Raw genomic sequence first — 23,399 nt, 5'->3', positions numbered from 1 at the left:
CTTGCTGTTATTCATCTGTGGTTTTTATAGCATCACCCTACCCATCAGTGCATTGAACAGTAGAGTACATAAATTCATATGTATAAATATACTTACTCATGATCTTATGGTTCGTGGGTTTGAGCCCTGCGTCAGGCTCTGCACAGACAGCATGGACTTTACTTGGGATTCTCTCTCTCTTTCTCTTTCTTTCTCTCTCTCTCTCAGTCCCTCTTCTGTTTGCACTCACTCTCTGTCTCTCAAAAATAAATAAATCTAGAAAAATAACTATACTTACCTATAAATGTAGTCATAACTTTTAAAGTTTATATTTTAAAAATACTGGGAAGATATGTTTACTTGTACCAAAAATTTATCTTCTTTGATCTTTTTCTCATTCAGATTTAATTTTTTTTACTATCATTTGCCAATTCAATTTAATGAGCTTAATGAAAAGCACCTTAGCTGCCTTATGCTGGAGAATCATTCTTAAAGCTACAGTGTCTCATATGTTAAAACTCACATTAGAAAGAGCCGCATCCAGGGGCTCCTGGGTGGCTCAGTCAGTTAAGCGTCCAACTTCGGCTCAGGTCATGATCTCACGGTTCGTGGGTTTGAGCCCCGTGTCGGGCTCTGTGCTGACAGCTAACTCAGAGCCTGGAGCCTGTCTTCTGATTCTGTGTCTCCCTCTCTCTCTGACCCTCCCCTGCTCACGCTGTCTCTCTCTCTCTCTCTCTCTCAGAAATAAATAAATAAATAAACATTAAAAAAGAAAGAAAGAAAGCGCTGTATCTGACCTTTCTTGATAATACAACATCTAGCCTACAGGCTCCTAAAAGCCTAGGACTATGCTGGGTTCATCTTTGTGTCCTGGCCATGCTGTCCACTGAGCGATGCCATAGAAGGAACCTAGTAAGTAGTTTTTAGATTATTCTAACTTCTTTCTCAAATAACTTTACATTTGTCTCATAGGAGGTATTTCTAACCCTCTTCTGGCTCCTCTCATGTTTCTTCAAGTTCCAGGGCATAACTTGTACTCAGTATTAAGAGGACTACTTTAATTCAGCAGCATTTATAGAGCATGAGATATACATGGTGTTACTTTAACTCCTGAGAAAAGTACCTTGAAATAAATAGAAAACTCATCATTTATGGATAAGGACTAACAGTGTTGCTGAAGGGACCACACAGGGAAAGTGAATTTTGATTGAAGTTGTGAATGTGGTAAAGGCCGCTTTTGACTTGATAGGAATATCAGAAAGCATGAAGTCTGCATGATTAAATACTGTTTTGCCCAAAGATTCAGCTTATGTTGATGTTTCTCCCTACCATTCTTGCAGTTTTAACTGCCAACTTACGTTGATTATTAATTAATTTTTAGCTCTGACTTTTTTTGTGGTCCTGATTACAGCTTTTTAGAACAAGGCTACAAAAAAGAAAAAAAAAAAAAAGGAAGAAAAACGCCTGCAGAGACAAGGCCATTAACATGAAAGAATGAAGTGGGTTGGAATTTATACCTAGTTGTGGGCATTGTGGTTTACAGAGGTGTATAGGCCCTATTTACAAGGGGAATTGACCTTAGCTCCATCTGGTTATTGCTGTGAGTGCCAGATGGGATTTTTATGTGACACCTCTTGATTGTTAAGTTTAGCTTAAAAAAACTAAGCACAGTGTGAGCCAGATAAAACACATCTATCTACAGGCCACATTCAACTTGAGGGGCTCTACCTCTGCTACTTTATTTTAGTGTCACATGCTGAAATACTTGCTGAGCATTTCTACCTCAGTGTTACAGCGCTGTTTCAAACTCACCAAGTCCCAGGTAGGGCTCATGAACTCTTTATCCCCCTTACCTGCCTTTAACTGTTTTCTTCTCTTTTATTCCCTATCCTGCTTAATGGTATTGCCAAATACCTAGTTAACTCAAGTGAGAAACCTAGGAGTAACCCTGAATCTTTCCTTACTACTTCTTAAGTGGCCCTTTTAGTTAGTTATCAAGTCTCACTAATTTTACCTTCTGAATATTTCACATTGATTCTCTTTCCCCCTGTACTACTATTGTCTTAGTACATCATCATCTCTTGACTAAGCTGTTGTGATACCTCCTACATGTTCTCTTTATTTTGAGTCAAGTCCCATTCAGTTTTTTCCTCCATATAACTTCTGAAATGGCTTATCCGAAATACATATCTGACTATGTTTTCCCAGGTTAAAAGTGATTCTCTTTTACCTGCAGAGTAGATTAGTATGGCTTAAAATTCTGCCATATCTGGCTCCTACTACATTTCAGTCCTACCTACTCCTCCTTTTTTTTTTTTTTTTTCTTTTTTTAATTTATTTCTGAGAGAGAGAGACAGTGACAGTGTGAGCAGGGGAGGGTCAGAGAGAGAGGGAGACACAGAATCTGAAGCAGGCTCCAGGCTCTGAGCTGGTTGTCAGCACAGAGCCCGACGCAGGGCTCAAACCCACGAACCGCGAGATCATGACCTGAGCCAAAGTAGGACGCTTAACCAACTGAGCCAGCCAGGCCCCCTCCTCCTTTTATATTAAGCTCTAGTACTATCGTATTTCCTTACGGTATTGTTCCTCATCCTGACTCTGCATCAGAATTCCTTGTAAGGAGCTTTAGAAATAGAGATGAATAAGTTTCATCCCATATTTACTGGGCCAGGGTCCTGACATCCATTGTTTTGGTTTCTTGGCCCAGCAGGGTTTTTTTATTAAAATTTTTTTTTAATGTTTATTTTTGAGAGAGAGAGAATGGGGGAGGGATAGAGACACAGAATCTGAAGCAGGCTCCAGGTTCTGAGTCATCAGCACAGAGCCTGACGCAGGGCTTGAATTCACAGATCATGAAATCATGACCTGAACCAAAGTCAGACACTTAACCAACTGAGCCACCCAGGCGCCCTGGCCCACCAATTATTTTAAAGCGTAGCCTGGGGTTGTCAATATCTACTGTCCTACCTCTTGCTGTTTGACACCTTCTGATCTTAGTTCTTGTTGTTTTCTGTCTAGAAAGCCTTCTGTCTTCACTAGACTAGTTTATGCTCACCTTTAAGACTAAGTTCAGTGTATTTTCACCTCTAGGAATCTTTTCCTCACTCCTTGAACCATACTGAGATAGGCAAAGTGCCTGTTCTCTGTGCTCCATACTTTAATTGTACTTAGCATTTTTTTCTTTTTTTGAGAGAGAGAGAGAGAGAATGAGCAGGGGAGGGAGCAGAGAGAGGAGAGAGAGAATCTCAAGTAGGTTTTACACCATCAGCACAGCAGGGCTCAGACTCAGGAAACCTGAGAGCATGATCTGAGCTGAAATCAAGAGTCAGACACTTAACTGACTGAGCCACCCAGGTGCCCTTGTACTTAGCACTTTGAATTTAATTTTTCTTTCTCCTAATATTATAAATTTACCCAAAATTAAGACTGTATTTTACTTATATTCCCTGTACCCGGACAGTAACTTAAACAGAAGAGTATCAGCAAATGTTAAATTGAAATGATCGGGCAGTTGTGTCATGTGTTGTGCTGGGGAAAGGGTTGTTTTTGCTTTATATTGCTTTCCTAGTTACGGTAGTGCCAAGGTAGTAGGAAATCGAGTTAAGACGTTGTATATGTTGAATTCTGAATGCAGTGTCTTTATTCCTCTTTTATAAGGCTTGTGTCCATGTTTTCTCAGATATGTTGTGTATGGATTAATTGTGTTAGATTTTAGTTGGGTTAAGTAGTGTATTATGCAGGAACATGACAGTGAATGGCTGTTTAACTACACATGTAGTTTTGGGTGAGCCAGAGAGGAGAAACTTTGAAGTTGATGAATATTTCAAATAGGCATTTATCTAGGATAAACCTATTTTTAAAAAGAGCCTTATATAGTGCAGAAGAATTTTGCTACAAAAACAAGGCAGCAACATCCAAAATTCCTTGTCTGGATTATATTCTGATTTAGATAAATTGAATTGTCTTTTAAGTCAGTAGACTGTAGAGGGCAGTGTTTCACAGTTTAAAGTTACTGTGATTTCCTGTGAAGGTTAATACACTTACTTTGTGCGTATTTTGTGTTTTTGTTTCCCTTATAGATAGTAACTGGAGAGTTAGAAATTAAAAATAAAGTTTAGCTCTATTTAATATACCAAAATGTAATCTTTTGTATAGATATAGTTTCTGTAGAGAACATCTTTTATCTTTACATCCAAAAGTGTAACCTTGAAATAATCGATGAGAACTAAAAATGAGAAAGGATTTTATTGTCCTGTTTAATTTATGTAAGAAAAATAAGCAATGTAAATTTCATTTGGTAATCTAAATTTATTAGAAGATTAGTATCTTGTGTAACTAAAATTTTCTTTTACAGAAGAATTTTTATGACTTCTTTGTGCAGTAGAATAGGATATATTTATTTGTGAGTAAAGTAATTATACATTTGAGTAGACTATTTCAATTATGATATTAAAGACTTAGGCAGAGGAAATAGTCTAGAAATAGTTCCTTTTAGAGTGGGTTATTATTTCAGATTTATTTTATTTTTTTATTTTAGAGAGAGAGTGCAAGCGGAGAAGGGCAGAGGGAGAGAGAGAAAAAAGAGAGAATCTCAAGCATATTCCATGTGCAGTGTGAAGCCCAGTGCGGGGCTCCGCCTCACGTTTATTAGACTATGACCTGAGGCGAAATCAAGAGTTGGATGCTCAACTGACTGAGCCACCCAGGCACCCTTCAGATGTATTTTAATTAAAAAACAACTTAAGTGTATTAATTAGAAATTAGTAATTGAAAGGCATTTTATCTAGTTTCCAGATTATAGATTATTTTTTCTACTGAAAAACCGTTTGTTCTAAGTGCAGAGCTATATTATAATGTTTTGTTACTAGAAACAAATATTGAAAATACTTTGGGTCAAATTTATTAGCTTCCATATACAGGTAATTTGTGGTACAGAAAAACGTGGTGTTTTAGTAAAAACATAAAATGGTCTACCCTACTGATTTTATAAAGGGTTGTACAATGTAGAGCTATATAATTTGTAATGCTTGTGTGCATGCGTGTATGTGTGTATTTGCATTTGCTGTTTTAATCTAGTGGTCCCTGTTTGTGGTCAGAAAATGTATAATGTTTTGGTTAGTTTCAGAAAAGAAGTAACAAATAGGGTAATCATCTGATATATTCATTGAGTATTTTCACATTCCTTCTTGCATTTACTTGTCCTCTCACTATATTTGTCAATTGAAGATGCAGTGATGTGTATATGCCTATATGTGTTTGTATGCAGAAATTGAGCGACACGTTGGTTCTTCATTAAAAAAATAATTTAGTGATATAACTTAAACAAAATATGTGAATGGTTTTAGGCTCCACGTTTAACATTCTGTTTTTAAATAGCACTGTAGTTTTTCATCATAAATCTCATGTAAAATTACCTTGGGATAAACTTGCAATGTTTTCATTGATATTAGTGGGATAAGATTGCACTGGAACCAGATTCTGTTATATAATGGGTGTTGGTTTTGATATTTCTTCTTGCAGTACCTGGACATAATACATAAGTGTTATCTTCCTGTTTTTCATTTTCTCATTAGGTTGAATATTTCATATATTTGAAAAACTTTAGTGGAATTCTTAGTAATCTATAATTTTAAATTAAGTAAAAGGGAAACATCTTCAGAGAAGTATATTTTGTTGTTGTGTTTTTGTTTTTCTTAATGAGATGTGTCCTACCTACTCTTTTTAACATAATTAGGTTTTACTGTAGCATTTTCCCATCATATAGTAGTTTTGACACTGGGCTGTTTTAAATTTAGGGCTTGAAAAACTGTTAATTTGGATTTGAAACCCAGTGAAGATAATTTTTTGTTCCCCCATTTATTTTAAAAACATAATGATACAAAAGTCAACAAAATTGTGTATTGCAAACTTAATGGATGTATTATTAGTGTTCTAATATATTCTATGCCAAAACAGTATATATCTTTCATGAGTTTATTTATGTATACATATATATAAGATTAGGAGTAAAGGTTCTTAGTAGTCTTGATTAGTCCTATAGGGTGGGTATTATTATTATTCTCTCACAGATGAGGAAACTAAGGCTTATGAAGGTTAAGTAATGTAACCAAGAGATCAGGTACTCAATCAGCTCATAGCTTGAAAGTACAAAAGCAAGAGTTTCAGTCCTAGTCTTGCCTGACTCAGATAAATGCATCATTTTCCCTACACATCACACTGCTCTTTTTAGAAGATTTTAGCTTTTCATGGATATGTTTTATTTTATGTTCTGTCTTTTCCTTAAATATTCATCAAATATTTGACCCTGTCATATTGGGGCCTTATACTCTTTTCTAGGATTGTCTACCCTTTTAAAAATGAGTTTAGATTTCAGATGTATCTTAAGCCAGTCTAATAACTTCCTAATTTATAACTTTTAAAAGAGAAATATACACCAGATTTGTTTCAAGATGGTTTTATAGTTTTGTATTCTTTCTTGACAACATAGTGTTACTCCTTGTATTTAACACTGCATATGAGTGGATATTGACAGAATCATTAATAAATTGGAAATTGTAAAATAATTGAAAATTAGTCTTTCTCTTTGTTCTGAAATTGAAGTCTTTATAATGTTTTGGGTAAGAATTTACAATGTTTGAAAACATTTAGAAATATTTAATGTTAGATTTACAGTGAGGAGAGTGGTGCTTGGGTGGCTTAGTTAAGCGTCCATGATTTTCCCATTCGTGAGTTCGAGCCCCAAGTTGGGCTCTGTGCTGACAGCTTGGAGCCTGGAGCCTGCTTAGGATTCTGTATCTCCCTCTCTCTGCCCGTCGCCTGTCCATGCTCTGTCTCTCTCAAAAACAAACACTAAAAAAAAAAAGTAGATTTGCCGTGACGAGAAATCTCTTTTCTTAATTTTTTAATGTTTGTTTATTTTTGAGAGAGAGACAGAGTGCAAGTGGGGGAGGAGCAGAGAGAGAGGGAGACCCAGAATCTGAAGCAAGCTCCAGGCTTCCAGCTGTCAGCACAGAGCCCAGTGCAGGGCTTGATTTCACCAACTAGGAGATCATGACCTGAGCTAACGTTGGAAGCTTTACCAACTTAGCCACCCAAGCACCCTGAGGAGAAATCTTAATAGGGACTGAATATTATAATTTCACGGTTTTCACCTTATATGTAAGAACAACTGTATATGTACGTATAAACTGATATCAATGTAGACATTAATTAATCTCTTAATACAGGTATAAGATTATGAGAAATATTTTGATCAAGTGAATCTAGAACTTCTGTTTTGGTGGTGATGGTTTGTTAATTTCTTGTGTGTATGTATATGTGTCTAGTGTTGTGTGTTTGTTTAAATTTCCTTCATATTACCTGCTGTCATTTTGCATTCAATAACAGTAATTACAGCAGAACAATTTGATGGTATTACTAAGAAACGAGATATATTAAAACCCAAAGAATAGCAAAGTTGTGTTTACATATGGTGTTAATATTGCATCCCAAATAATCCTATTTGTATTGCTTACTTAACAAAAAGGCTTATAATTACCCCCTATTTAAAGTTTTTAAAATTCTGAACATTGTTTTGGATATTAAAATTTTATAAACCTAGATGGATAATTTCTTTGAATTTAATTTTAATTACAGTGCACTTAACATACAGTGTTTTATTTTGGGTGTACAGTGTAGTGATTCAGCACTTCCGTATATCGTTCTGTACTGATCAAGATATGTGTACTCTCAATTCCCTTCACCTACGCTATACATCCCCTCTTTTAACCTAGATGGATAGATTTTAAGGTTGATTTCCCTTCCCATCCCCCCAAATTTGGATCATGTGCAGAAACTTTACATGTTGAGAGATTGAATGTTTAAAAGTAGCTGGCTAAATCCTTTTTATCACTATTTTAATCTTTGTGTCCTTTCTATGAATTAATTTTTCTAGTCCACAGAGCATCTCTCTTATATATGTTTTATTCTGTAGAATTATTATTCTGGAACAATTATTCTAGTACTGTACTAGATTTCTGTACTTCTAAGTGCTGTAGCTTTTGTTTTCTTTTCAGATCTATTTGTGTTGTAAAACTAGGGGTGACTGTTAATTTGTCCTTTGAGATTCAGTTTAGCTAAGATTTATTGAGCCATTTCAGGCTGTATTACTTAGTGAAAACTAATGCTATAATCCTGCTGAAACCTTATAATAATAATGATTAATTATTTGTCATCTTCTGAAATTTTAAAAGAAATGACCAACTTTGGAATGTGATTTTTCTCAGTAAACTCAGGATTACTTAGTTTTTATCTCCTTCCTCTAGCATTTCTGCTGATCAATGTAAAATCATGAAATCATCCAGTTCAGTAACTGTGTCATTGGGTATGACTTAAAAAAAACTGAATTAGAAGATTTTTAGGATTTTTACAATTATTGGTTTCACACACACACACACACACACACACACACACACACTTTGTGTTTGTAGTATCTCCCAGGGAAATTTAAATGGGAGTGTTTCCCATTAGTCTAACAAGTAACCTCTCTTGGCTTTATCCACAGTTTCCAGGGGTTCCTGATGAGGTGCTTCAGCTGAGTCTGTACTAAGTCATGATACTATCACCTTCTGATACTGAGTCTGGTCTGTCAGTAACGTGTGAGCATTCTTTCCTAGTCTTGCTTTTTCTAGGTGTCACCTAGCCAGATGTACCAATCCTGCCTGAGTAATGAAGTAATGAGAGTTAACGCATTTTGTACCCAGAAAACCTCAGCAGAGGCTATGTTATCTTAAAGGAAGGGTTTGACATTAGTTGGAACCCCTCAGATCAGGCCTTGTCCTATTTTTATATAAATTCCTAAAATTTCAGCACATCAGATATAATTAAGTGCCCAGCTTTAGTACTTAGAGATATAAACATTTTTCTGTGTTTACAGATATGTGTGCCTGTGTGTGTATGAATGCATGTGTGAAAGAGGTTTTTGAGGAAACACATTGATGTGAACCTCTGCTGAGGCTGGAAACCATGTATATTGAATAACTTACTATACCAACTACACTTATTTTGTCTTTGATCATTTTTATGATTAGATGAAATCTGCAGACTTATTACCTTATGCTTGTTGGAAAAGAATGAAGTGTCAATTATCTCCTTCCTTACAAGATGACAGAGTAACTTTTAATTACTTGTATCGTGTTTGAATAAGAAAATATCAGTTGCAAAATGAACAGGAAAATAATTCTTAAATTGTAAATTTCTGTTTATTTTCATAAGTTAATGCAAAAAGCTCTGAAATATGGGAAAACAGAATGTACTTCTATTTAGATAACACTTTTAAGAAATGGTTGAATAAAAAATTGAAAAGTATTTTTATCCATCTCCATGCAGTGGCATTTGGCTTTAAATGCTGCTTCAATCATGTACTTAAAAACCAATTCAGTGGAGCATCCGACTTGATTTCAGCTTCCAGTTCGAGAGATCGAGCCTTCTACCATCGGACTCTGCACTGACAGTGCAGAGCCTGCTTAGGATTCTCTCTCTCCCTCTCCCTGCCCCTCCCCCGCTTATGCACATGTGCACATGCACTTTCCCTCTCTCAAAATAACATTTTAAAAAATCAGTTCAACTTAACTTTATATGTTCTTATAAATATATTTCATAGTGAACACAAGTAAAATGGCCTCTTCGTGCATGGATATGGTAAGATGTTATAGATGAAGTATTTGTTTGTATGAAAATAGTAAAAGCTGTGTTCCTGCCTTTTCGAGGCCTTTTATTTTTGGTTTTTTAATTTCTGTATATTGGAGTTCTTTGTCAGCTGTGTAAATATAGAATCATAGGAGGCTTGAGATCTTCTAGGTATTTGGAATGTTGTAATGTCTTCCCTAGTTTAAGTGTCTGCTGTTTTACAGATAGCCCTCATTGCATGAGTCCTGCGTTTAAATAATTCATATCATTGCTATTCTAAGAAGTGCTTTTGCAGTCTGAAAGGTGATTGACTTTTTTCCCATAGCTCCATAATTTATAAGAAAACATAAAATGAAAGGACTAGACCAAGATGATTTTGGCGCATGGTTATCATCTTAATATCAGTACAGAGAAGACTAAGTCGGTTCAGAATAGACTGGCTAACTAACTGATCAACTTGAATTTTACATAACTCTTTCATTGTGTTTTTGCATTTAATTTGTAGGTGTTCGGTGTCTTTGATTTTATGTCTTTTGAGAAATTTATGATCAGGTACTTTATTTATGACATTGTAGCCTCAGCTTAGGCAATTGATTGAAATGCAATATAGGGAAATTTAGTATGTATTTTTTAAAAGCTTAAATTGGGAAAATGAACCAACCGTCCTAATGTGGAATTGTCTTGGAGCACGTAAGAAGGGAATGGCAGGTTAATTTCTTTGTACTTGTATTGGTCTTTTATCGTTAAAATTTTATTTATAATATTTGATATGATTTACTTTTGGAGCTCTGTAGTATAATATATTTTAAAGTTGTGAAGGAAGATTGTAATTCATTGAGATTATATATGTGTATGTGTTTGTAAACTCTAGAGTGTAATGCAAATATAAATTATTTTATACCAACTGTAGTTTTAACAGGCAAAAATTATATTAATATGCTACTAAAAATAAATGGGTATTAGTGTTGCTGAGGTTTGTGAGTGAAAATGTAGCACATGGTGGGCTATGTTGAATAAATGACTAGGTTGAAATTATAGAGGAATTATTCAGAGGGAAAATTAATTAATTTATTTCCTTTTTGTGGCTGCAAACCTTCAATCCTATAGGACTGATTTAGTTAAGTCTAAGCCTATTCCTTTTATACAGAGTGGGAAAATACAGTTTTTCTCTCCATATGTAATCCAATCTGTCAGCTGTGTGAATAAGATTTTATTAACCAAGTTGAAAATAAATATCTTCATTTCAAAGAAAATGTTACAAAGACAGAAGATGTTTGTGATCTGAAGAGAAACAATAGATTGATGGATAAGGAGGGTGTGTGTGTGTGTGTGTGTGTGTGTGTGTGTGTGTGTGTATACATACATGTACGATAAAATACTCAGATATGAAAAAGAATGAGATCTTCCCATTTGTGACAACATGGATGGATCTAGAGGGTATGATATTACGTGAAATGCGTTACAGAAAGACAAGTACCATATGATTTTACTTATATGTGGAATCTAAAAAACAAAATGAACAAACAAAACAGAAACAAACTCATACAAAGAACAAATTGGTGGTTGCCAGAGGGAGGATGGGAGATGGCTGAAATAGGTAAAGGGGATTAAGTGGTATGAATTTCCAGTTATACAATAAATAAGTCTTAGGATTGTAAAGTACAGCATAGGAAATATAGTCAGTAATATCCTAATGATGTATAGTGACAGATGGGGACTATACTTATGGTGAGCATTGGGAAATATATAGGCTTATCAAAACTATGTTGTATACCTGAAACTAATGTATTATATGTCAGCTATACTTTAATTAAAAAAAAAAAAAGAAATTATTACAAAGGCTTGGATTTGAAACACTGTCTGAAAACAACATTGTTTTCATTGTCATTATAGAGACCCGTCTTCTAGAGGCAGTGCTGTTTATTCACACCACAGTACATGAGAAGTAAGACTTCTAGGTATTTGATACAGTTCCTAACTTGAGAGCAAAAAGATTACAAACTTTCAGCTTTATAGTCAAAGCTTCTATGTTTATTAGTCTTTCAATTTTTAGAGTGTGGCAGAAATGAAAAGGAAGAGAGTGGGGTAATGGATTGACCCTTGGGTACAATGCAGAAATTAAAAAAAAAAAGAAACAACACAGTGTCAGGATAATTCTTGAAAGGGAAAATGATGATGAAAGGAAAAAGAGATGTTATCACAAATTGGGGTCTGAATTTCTTCGTACCTGTGCTTGTATGGAAAAAGCTTCTGTATTGCAGATGGTTATCTTATGGTCAGAACGCTACAGTGATAAAAGGAAATTTGAACTGGACACTGGCAGTGAAGTTTGATTGGTTTAGAAACAAGATGATGGCTAGCTGGAGTCATTGTCCTGACTAATAACTTAAGCATTCAGGCCAAAACTCAAGGACATACAGAAACTGTATGGAAATGCAAACTTTTCTTATATGTCCAAGTTTCCTTAAATGATGCAAAATGTAATTATGGAAACTGGGGTTAAGGAAGTTTTGTGTTTTTGCCTTGTCCTCTTCTGTTATAGCTATGGACAGAATAACCAGTGAAGATATTTTATGGTACCATATTTAAGCTAGCTGGTAGTCTTAGCTATCTGATTTATAGTAACCAAAGTAGTTTTAGGGAATAGGGCATCACTGAGAGTAACAGAATCCTGTAGTTTAATTATAGTCTTGTAATAGAATGGTGAGAAATGGCACCTGGAATTTAAAGGAATAAGCCATCCCCAGAAGAAATAGTGAAAGCTGCTTGATCTCATTAATCAAGAAATGGAAGATAAAACAGTGTGTGCTACTTTTCTTCTGATAGATTGAATTAGAAGCCCCTTTGGCTGGGCATGAGGCAGCACAGGCATCTGCTTTTAGTGGAGTGTAAATTGGCAGCAGTCTTCTAGGAGATGACTTCTTTGCCTCCTAAAACCACCTGCCCGCCCACTTAGCTTCTTTTGGTATGAGGACCACCTTCAGTATGACCTCCTACCTGACCAGTCTCAAAGAGGCTTTGATTCCTTCTGCTTCTTCCAGGTTCAGGTGATCAGGTGGGCTGGGTGTGGCAGAAGCTATTCCCCAGAAGCTATTTGGAGAGGTTATGTAGCAAGCCAAGAAGTTCGGGGGGCAAAGTTTGATCAAGTAGAGACAGGAAATGGGAAGGAACTGATAGTTTAATAGCTTTTCCTTTCTTCCTTTCTTTTTTGCCTGTTCTGAGACAGGATGTCCTTTTAGCCTGACAAGAAGAGACCCTCTGTTATCTGGGTCAGCGAATCCAGTTTAATAACAGTATCATCTTTTATTTGCTTTTCTTCCTTACCTGTGTCACTTCCTTTTTCTTCTCATTCTTCATATCCTAGGATTTCACCTCCTAAGAATTCCTTAGTTTGGAAGCTTTGCCCCAGGTTCTGTTCTTTAGGGAATATAGGTCAAGAAGCTAACAATCCACTTTTGAGACTCAATTTCCTAAAAATATTTGCAGTTTCAGGACACTTGGGTGGCTCAGTTGGTTAAGCATCTGACTTCAGCTCGGGTCAAGATCTTAAGGTTCGTAAGTTCAAGCCCTGCATCGGGCTCTGCACTGACAGTGTGGAGTCTGCTTCCCTCCCCCTCTGCCCCTTCCTTGCTCCTGCTCCCTCTCAAAATAAATAAATAAACTCAAAAAGTTATTTGCAGTTTCTAGAAGATACATGTTTGTGGATGTACATTGTGGCATTGTTTGCCTTATTGGAAAGTGGAAAACAATATAAATGGTCTTCAATAGGGAAATGGTTAAATAATGATATACAATGGAATACTATCCAGCAATAAAACGAATGATGTGGAAAGTTGTCTATGATACATTCTATGAGATAACATGCAGGTCAGTATGTTCAGTTTGATCACATCTGGGAAAATTAAATCACCTAATGAATCAGGCACAGACATAATATTGAAAGAAAGACTGGGAAAGAAAGTAAGGAGAGGGTTTTTGCTTTTCCCTTTACATACGTATGTAAAACTGATTTTTCCCCCACATGGATCATGTACTGAGACATTGGAAGAAGTATTTGCTACTTAAATCATTTAGACACTGGGAAAATTATTAAAATGGAGAACAGATATGTTTAGAAGTTAGAAAACATATCAGAGTGCTTAGTTAATCCAATATTAATGTTAGGGGATCATGTAGAAACTGACTTTTAAACTTTATTAGGTAGGTGTGTGTGCGCGCGTGCATGCACGTGCTTAATATAAACTGGGGCATTATTCTAAATGCTTTGTAGATATTATATCTTACTGGTCACCACAGCTCTGTGAGATAGGTGCTAAAACTACTGTTTTACAGATGAGGAATCCAAGTTGTAGAAAACTTAAAAAAAAAACCCACAAAAACAAAACCTTATGTGACATTGTATAGATTTAACTGTACTTGGTTAGGAAATGAATGCAGTTTTGCCTGACTCCAGAGTCTGATGTTTTACCTATATTGCTTCTATTCTAATTCAGTCTGATAGCACCTAGTTATTACAACCTATATATGATCTGATTATAAGGTTGCTTACAAAATACTTGACATAGATAGCCAGATTTTTTTTAATGTTTATTTTTTGAGACAGAGAGAGAGAGAGAGAGAGAGAGAGAGAGAGAGAATCCCAAGCAGGCCCCACCCTATCAACTCAGAGCCTGACAAGGGGATCGAATTGATAAACCATGAGATCATGACCTGAACCACAATCAAGAGTTGGATGCTTAACTGACTGAGCCACCCAGGCACCTTCAGATTTTTTTTTTTTAATCTAAGTGGAAATAGCTTTTTGTTTTTTCCTTATTGTAGAAAATGCCATCTTTAGGACTTAAAAAAAACCCAAAGTTGATTTAAAAGCAAAGAAAAATCATTGAAGGGTTTTTCAGCAATAAAATGGCAAGATCAGATATGCTTTGTGGAAGATGAACTTGAGAACGGCAAGACCTGGGTTGGATATCCAGTTAGGAGTGTGTCCCTGTAGTCCAGGCAAGAAATGGTGGTCAAGTGTGATAACAGAAGCATATAATAACTACAAAGAGAAGGGTGTGGTTTTGAGAGACATTTATGGAGTAGAATTGATAGAAGTTGGTATTAAACAGGTATGAAGGTGAGGGAATAACTGGTTAGATGTCAGTGCTGGTTTTCTTCTTAAGGAAGAAAAAAGTTTGAGGAATGGAGAGAAAAGCATTTTGTTTTTGATTTGTTATGTTTGGGATATATGTGTGAACTTGAAGAAGCATATGCTATTTTAGAGGGCATGTAAATAAGACATGTTTGTGAAATTCATATGTATCTTTACTTTTATTTGTTCAAAATTGTCTTCCACTTTCTGTAGCATCTGTCATCTCTATCATTTTTACATAAGCTGTGTTTGACATTTTCCTGCTACAGAAAACTATATCATGATGTAACCATTTGAGCTAATTGGTATTTGCATATTAGTTTATACCTCTTAGGTCCCAAGAGACTAGGTAAAGAATCAGTGAGTGAAGCTTGTATCTGTAAGGTATTCGAAATGGATGAAATAATTAGAACATGTGTGGGTGCAAAAGGGTGGTTGGTGTGTATACAGAATATTTTAAAAAATAATTTTAGAACTGAAGAGAGAAAACTATTTTGTAAGATTTGAAAACTCCTTGGCCCTTTGCAAAGCACCAATGTGGCATGTACTATTTGATATAAATAAACATTAATTACTTTAAAAAAATGTTATAGAAACTGGGAGACAACACAGAAGTTTTTCGATGAAAATAAGAATTGTTTTAAAGATGACCATTGTTAATGTTCTGGTGTTTGTTTTTTGAAAGTTTTATATGAACATTTGCATGCATATACAGTTAGAATTTTAAAAATTTAATTTTTTCCCAAATAGATCATACTACTCAGATGATTTTTTTTAAGTGTTTATTTGTTTTGAGAGAGAGCATGTGCAGGCACGAGCAAGCGCCAGTAAAAGAGGGGCAGAAAGCGAGGGGGAGAGAGAATGTCAAGCAGGATCCATGCTGTCAGCTCAGAACCTGACTAGGGGCTTGAGAGCAGAAATCAGGAGTCTGACGCCCAACCAACTGAGCCACCCAGTCAACCCTACTCAGATAATTGTTAAAAATCTAGTTTACTTGCCAGTTATCATAGTTATCTTTCCTTTTCTGTGCATGTGTGTATAAATTTCTAATGACTGCCTAGTATTCTGTTATATGGATAAATCCCAATTAATTTAGCCAATATTCTATACTTGGCTGTGTAGCTGGGTTGTTTTTTTTTCCTTCTTTCTTTCCTTCCTTCCTTTCTTTTGCAGGTAATGCTGCATTAAATGTTTTCCTACTTATATTTTTATACAGTTATCTAATTATTTCTTTAGAATGAATTCCTAGAAGTCAGTAGCCAAGTTTTATAGTTTCAGGTCTTGATTAATGTCTTAGATTCATTGAGCAATGCATTATTTGTCTAGGAAGAAATACAGTCTCGTGTTTTAGTCACTTGTGAATTTTCATTAGTGGTTAATAATTATTGAGTACTCAAAGTGCATATTGAGTAGCCACTGTGAACATAGCACCACATTACTATGTGTTATTTTCAGAATTTTCCTCTGGGGAAATTTGTGGCTACAAACCATGAGTCAGAGTTGTTTCAGAATAAAGGATGGAAGCAATATATGAGATGTTATTCCATAGGATTTGGAGGAAAAAGAATGAAATATTATTTTAAAATCTGTGTAGATAATACTTTTCCTTTACATAGCATTTATCTACTTACATTATACTTGACTATTAATGCTGGTCTCTTCCATTCTCTAAAATTTAAGCTCCAAGAGGTAACGAAAACATTTATCTGTTTAGGTCACCCTTGTACTACCACTCAGAAGTAACTGTAAGTTGAATTAATGAATACATGAGAAATAATATGTTTATACAGGGAAGTATGATATATATTTCCTAGGTTATTTGTAGAATTGTATCTACTAAGCTTTTTGAACACATACATGATGTTGCTAAATATAATGTTTTAAAGTCATATATATGAAACCAGCATTCTCAATTCATTTAATTAAACTATTCCATTTTATATGTCCATACCATTTCATAAAGGAGATGGTGAACTACCATCCTCTATCCACATTATGCAGCCTAATTATAAACTCAGGGTCAGGCCAATACTGGGAGGCAGCAGACTAATAAATCACTATTACAAATGATATGCCCCAAAGGAGTGTTTACTGGTTACTTTAGCCAACTTATAAATGAATAGCGTAAGACCACAAGTAATTAGATAGGGTCTGGAGAAAAGAATCCCTATAAAATGAATGGCAAGTTTCTTGGTATTTGAGAGTGTTACCTCTTTTATGCTGATTTTTGTTCTAAGTTCTCACTGGTATTCTCTGTATAGGTTTTTCAACTTTCACATGTACATAGTGAAAACTAGATAATCTTTATTGTAACTACTAGAAAATTCAAGTAAATCACTTAAAAAAAATTTTTTTTTTGGTTGTATAGTTATGTTCCTTAACTCTATAGAGCAACAGCAGAATGGCACAAAGTCAGCTGTGCAAACAGAAAGAGCCAGGAATTATTTTGCACTACAGTGTAACCAAGAATGGGGAAAATTTCCATCCAAAGGTTTAAATATAGTTAAAAAAAATTCTTTTTAATGTTTATTATTTTTGAGAGAGAGAGACAGAGAGTAAGCAGAGAGACAGAGAGAGGGAGACACAGAATCTGAAGCAGGCTCCAGGCTCTGAGAGATCATGACCTGAGCTGAAGTCAGCCACTTAATTGACTGAGCCACCCAGGGGCTCCTCAAGTAAACCACTTTAGAAGCCGCAAGTTTTCTGGGCCAATTAGAAAGTATTTCTTCAGCTTCTGGCATTCACAGCCTGTTAGTTTTGTGCATAGGCAAACTACTAATTGAAAGTAAATTTCAACCAAGATTCATCATAATTGTTTTAATAAAAAACATTTTAAATAACAGGACAAATACTAATAATACAGTACAAATAATAATAAGACAAAGTACTCCATTTAAGTTTATATCCAATAATACATTATTAATTTCTTTCTTTAACAAGTCAGAAAACCAGCAAGGGCTGGGGAAGCGGCAGACTCTTATTGAATGAACCTTATAGTCAGACTGCCAGCCTCTAGATCACTTTATAGATTACCAGTGGCTGCCAAAGGCCTATGAACCTTAAGAAATTTTGATTTAGAAAATTTAAAATAGTGTCTATATTAATCCAAATTAGGTAGTAAAACTACCTTCTATGACTAGACTTAGATAAAATGATACTTAGGAAGATTAGTTTGATGTGCTTAGTGGTTTTGTTTCTATAGATGCCTCAACTTTGGAATGTTTGAAAATGGTTAAATATAAAGACGTGGTTTAAACTGTGTATTAATCATTGTTTCACTTTTATTACTTACTTTTAATCCATGATGTTAATAGTTTATTTTTTTCTAAATGTTCTTTTAAATCACAAGATTATCTAATTCAGTGGATGTTGGGGTAGCATACAAAATATTAAATTTCTGTAAGTTGTACTGTAGTACTGTGCTATAGCTACTGAATTAACAAAGATTTAATAATATGCTCATTTGTTTCCTTGTTTACTTGTGTTTTACTCTGTCAATATGTCTAGCATTAGTGCTAGATTTGGGGATACAAAAACAAATAAGGCATAATCCATTTTTTCAGATTCAAATCTAGTAAAAGAGAAAGACATTTAAGCTGATTGTTGTGGTGGAGTGTGAGGAATGCTGACATTCTGAGCACGAGGCTATAGAATCATAACAATGACTATATGTTTGACCATTGGAAAGCCATGTAGGTAACCTGGGTCTCATGGTCTGAGCAGTTTATTAGAGGAAGAAGAGGATGGAGTGGCATTTTGGGTAGAGGCACAAGGTGCAAAGGAGTAGAAGCATAAGAGAGTTGGTTTGGCATATTCAGAAAATGAAAGAAGTTAGTTTTTTTAAATTTATTATTACTATTTTTTTAATTTTAGAGAGCATGTGAGCAGGGGAGAGGGACAGAGGGAGAGAAAATCTTAAGCAGGCTTCATGCTTATTAGCACAGACCCCAATGTGGAGCTTGATCCCATAACCCTGGGATCATGACCTGAGCTGAAATCAAGAGTTGGTTGCTCAACCAACTGCGCTACACAGGCCCCCCTAGATTGTTATTTTCAGATATTTGAAGAGTTCTTTCTGGAGTGAGGGGAGACTACTCTTTAAAAAAATTTATTTTGCTTTTGAATTTCAGAATTTATTCATATATTCAAGAATATTTAAATTCTCATTCCTTGGCAGATCTCTTATTCTTAACTGAGAATTATTAATGTAATGATTTTCCTCTAATTGATAATAGTTTAGAGATTGATCTAGAAAGATTCATACACAGAAGAACTAGGTTCTATGACTTGATTTGGATGAATAAAGAGGTAGTTTAGAATTTTGTGCATATTATCTGCAGTACTTAAATTTTTCATGGTTTAGATTGCTATAGGAAAATTACAGAGCAATATGTATGTCTAACATCCTTAAAACTTAAATTTTTTTGAATTCTGAATGTGATGTGAATAACATTCTAATATACACTCTCACAGTAGCAGTATAAATAAAAATGCATTCTTAAATAATTATAAAATACTTAAAATGCTTAGTTTTATCCCATTGACTTTTAGTATACTTTACTTATCAAGATATAAAAATAAAAACAATTCCTTCAAGGATGTTTTCTTTTTTAAACTTGTAATTTCAACTGTGTAATTTTTGTTCTACCAGCGTCTGAAGGTTTCTCTTTTCTAAACCTTTGGTATCCAATACAGTTTATTGCCTCAGCTCTATTGTGAGATAGACCTTTATTCACTAGATTGTAGTAGAGCTCTTATTAGCCAGGATGGAATGTAACAAGGAACCAGTATCTCTCTAGTTTGAAGGAATATTCATTGACAAATTCAGGAGAAAGGAAAGCCCACTTAGGTGAAGATATTCTGGGGTGCGTGGCAGTTTGGTTACCAGTTTTATCTTATGTGTTGAATATTGACCATACTAGAAAAAATTCTTTCAGATTAGTGGGGTTTTTTTTTTCCTTAGGAATGTAGACATTATTTGCTATAGCCTAGAAGTATCCTTCCTTCTGACAATTTTGGAAGTGATAAAATGGACTCGGATTAAGCTTTCCATTAACAGTAACTTAAGAAATAACCTAATGAGTTTCCTTAGGAAATTGTATTTTTCCCAATGTAGTTTAAAAATTACTGTCTTGTACTGTAATGCTTATTACTTATATTTAACTACATTGTCTATGAAAGTTTCTTTTAAATCACAAAGTATTATGGATATCTTGAAAATAAATGATTCTAAATTTATTAATTGCTGTGGTGGTTACAACCCCATTGTGAGGAACTGCTTCCAAATCACATGTGTAGTAAATATTTTTATAGAAATATGGTCACAAATAGTCCCAGGAAATCCCTCTTGAATACACTATATTTACATTTCAATTTTATGTTGTTGGTTTGTTACTTTAAAATTGAATTTAATTAGTATAAATAACATGCTAATGGCTCCATTTTACATTGTGAGTCAGAGCCTACTAACTTAAACCTTTATTCCCAAAATAGCATCTTGAGTAAACACATACTGTGTTTAAATGTTTTCTTGAGATGATGTGTTTGATGTTTTCCTTTATAAAATTTAAGAGTGTTATGTAAGTACAACTAGATGCATAACAATATTTTCCTTGTACAAGCATCCCTCATTTAATAGAATTCTGAAGAAGAGCAATTCATGAATTAAATAACAAATTGACTTAAATTTTTTCCTTTTCCCAATGGAACTTGAGGATCTTAGCATTGCACATACATTATCAAATGGATTGCCAAAGCCTTATTGTGTATGTTGTAGTTAAACTGAAATGAATGAGAGTACCTTTTCACATGTACTAACAGTCATTAGTGAGATCCTAGTCCCTAGTGCACAGACGTTTATATTGGAAATGGAATGGTCACAAAGGACCAGGCTTCTCATTTGCCTGTCACCTTTAGGATGTTTGGTGCTAAGTTGTTCATCAGCTGTGAGTCCTAGCTATTCGAGCTGAGTCTGCTTAGCTAAACTAAGATGAACATTTTAGTCTTTGGCTTTATGAGCTGCTGTTTCCTCACATCCAAGGATACCTTTAATAAACTGTAGGGATATAATTGGAGCAAAATGTTAGGAAACAGAACAACAAATTATAGTTATAATGGAGAAAGTACAAATAAGTTAAATTATTGACCATGGTTTCAAAATTAGAAATGTTTAAGGCAGGCTTGAGCCAAATTAGTAAAATATTTAGAGATTTCTCTTGAATAATTGGAATATTTGAAGTTCTCTGTTATACTACCAAATTGGTGAGATTGTCATTTTCAGTATATTAATACTATAAATAATTTTAGAGTTTATAATAAGAATTATTTTTACTGATCTATACTACTGAGATTCTGAAAAAAATCATTACTTTTAGAACATTTGAAACTACATGTTTTAAAATTTGATATGTTCTAGATGTGATTGAGAACAGTTTTATACTGGAACATGTTTTCCTCCTTATTATGAAGGTTAGCAGGAAAATGACAAAAATTTATTGTATTTAAAGTTCTGAGGAGCCATCAACTCAAATCTAATTCTTACATTCAAGTCCTCTGCAACCTGTATCTCTTTTCCCAACATTGTGAATCTAGACTTATCTCTAACTTTATACACTGTAAATTTGACTCCAATCTGATATGCCTCCTCGTTGTCCCTCAAATACAGTTCACTTAGTATGCCTTTCTTCACTCATGCTGTTTTCTGAAATGCCTTCTGTACTATGTTTTGTTTTTTTTTTTTAATGTTTGTTTATTTTGAGAGAGCACACAGTGAGTGAGGAGCAGGGAGAGGGAGAGAGAGACCTGCACTGATGTGGGGCTCAAACTCACAAACCATGAGCTCATGACCTGAGCCGAAATCAAGAATCAGCCAACTGAACCACCCAGATGTCCTTATACTGTGGTAGGGTTTTTTGTTTTGTTTTTGTTTTTTTGTTTTTTTGCTGTGATCAATTCGTATTTACTCCATGAACCTCCAGTCCGTATTAATTTTCCCCTTTCTGTAAATCTGTTAAATTTAATGTTACAGTGTACATTTTAATATTTGATCATATTTCCTAAATCCCTGGTAATACTAAATGTCTTGATTGAAGATACCTTGATTAACATACCTTTCAGTGATAAGGTTAGTTTTTAAGAGAGTGAGTACTTAAAAGTACTTAACTGTGTTGAAGTGAAAAAAGGGATATTTATTAACGTAAATTATGCCTCACAAGATGACATACATGCTTTTTGAATGTGGTTCTAACAATTCTATATATTTTCATTGTCTTTTTGAAAATGCTCCAGTTGATGCATCATGCTAATTCATTGAAGGGCTATTTTGAGCCATGCTGTAGAAGAGAGATTTAGAGTAGGATGGGGGAGCCTGGGGGACTCAGACAGTTGAGCATCTGACCCTTGATTTTGGCTCAGGTCACGATTTCACAGTTCTTGGGATCGAGCCTTGTATCGGGCTCTGCACTGACAACATGGAGCCTGCTTGGGATTCTCTCCCCCACCGTCTCTCTGCCTGTCCCACACACGTGTGCACCTCTGCACTCTCGCTCTCTCTCAAAATAAATAAACTTAAAACTAGGATGTATATTATCAACATTGATAAAAAGTTAATGTTTACAGCAGACTTTTATGGAATAATGCATTTAGTGTTCATGTATGTCTGTATATAACATTTTACTGTATGAAAAGTCTCTTTATTCAGTAAATTTTGCCTTCCTCAAAAGAAGTCACTTGTTCTGATTCATCTTAGTCTCTTTCTCTTTTTCTGACTACTGATTGTAGGTTTCCTTAACACTGGTCTGATTATTGAGGTCTTTGGAGCAAAAAATAGACTGATGGGGAAAGGCAGATGTAATTTTATTTCAAGTCTGGTGGTTCATTGAGCTAGTAACTTCTAATCTCTCACTGAGACAAAGTGAAATGGAGTCATTGAGGCCTTTCTTCGGTGAGGACTGTGCAGGTGAATGCAGATCCTTCTTGAACAAAGAGATTGAGGACAGTTCAACGTACCAGGATGCTTAGGACCATATATAGCATGTGGTATGACTCCTCTCTACTTGCTAAGAAAAATTTATTTTCATCAGATGGTTGGGCCCCTGAATGTTCAGGTTTTACTGCCAAGGAAATTTTTGTCCCAGTCTTTGACCCTTGTACCCTCTTGCTCTAGGTGTACCCATAATTTCTTCCAGGCTTTTTTAGTTGTTGAGTCTTTCCAGCATGTTATATGGAAGGAGAGGGAACCAAGGATATGTGTTTAGTCTACTGTCTTCCTGTGTTTCAGATAAGTTTGCTGTTCCTGCTGTCTTTCTGGTGTTCCAGAGTCCCCAGGTTTCCTAAGCTCTCTATTCAATGTAGTTTCCAAATACTGAGTAAGCTTGGTTACAGTATGATGTTGTGAAAGAATTTATGTGGACTGTGTGAAAGATCAACATTTAATCTTATTCATTGTGTGATTTTCTCTGGCATTCTTCATAGTTAATTGAAAGGTATAGGTAGAAATATCTTTTAGAATTGCATGTTGCTCCTATTTCATGGTTTATCAGTCTCTTATCAAAGGAATGTTCTGCATGCCTGATGTGCCTGTAACCAGTGTATTCATATTCCTCATGTGCTTTCTTTGGGT

At 34.9% G+C, this 23,399-nt stretch overlaps 1 protein-coding gene and 1 non-coding gene across 2 annotated transcripts in view; one reads left to right on the top strand and one right to left on the bottom strand.

The window, feature by feature from the left end:
• Positions 1-23,399, top strand: part of ACBD6 (acyl-CoA binding domain containing 6) — a 191,112-nt gene that overhangs the window by 29,988 nt on the left and 137,725 nt on the right. The gene's annotated exons all lie outside the window — the stretch shown is intronic.
• LOC120243250 lies at positions 17,148-17,286 on the bottom strand. Its single transcript, XR_005531260.1, has one exon. It is a non-coding gene; the product is annotated as a small nucleolar RNA SNORA46 (small nucleolar RNA).

The sequence above is a fragment of the Hyaena hyaena genome, unplaced genomic scaffold (assembly GCF_003009895.1).
Source record: "Hyaena hyaena isolate Hyena2069 unplaced genomic scaffold, ASM300989v1 scaffold_337, whole genome shotgun sequence".
Lineage (NCBI taxonomy): Eukaryota > Metazoa > Chordata > Mammalia > Carnivora > Hyaenidae > Hyaena > Hyaena hyaena.
Note: the sequence above shows the minus strand (reverse complement) of the source record. Positions and strands in the feature narration are given on the sequence as shown.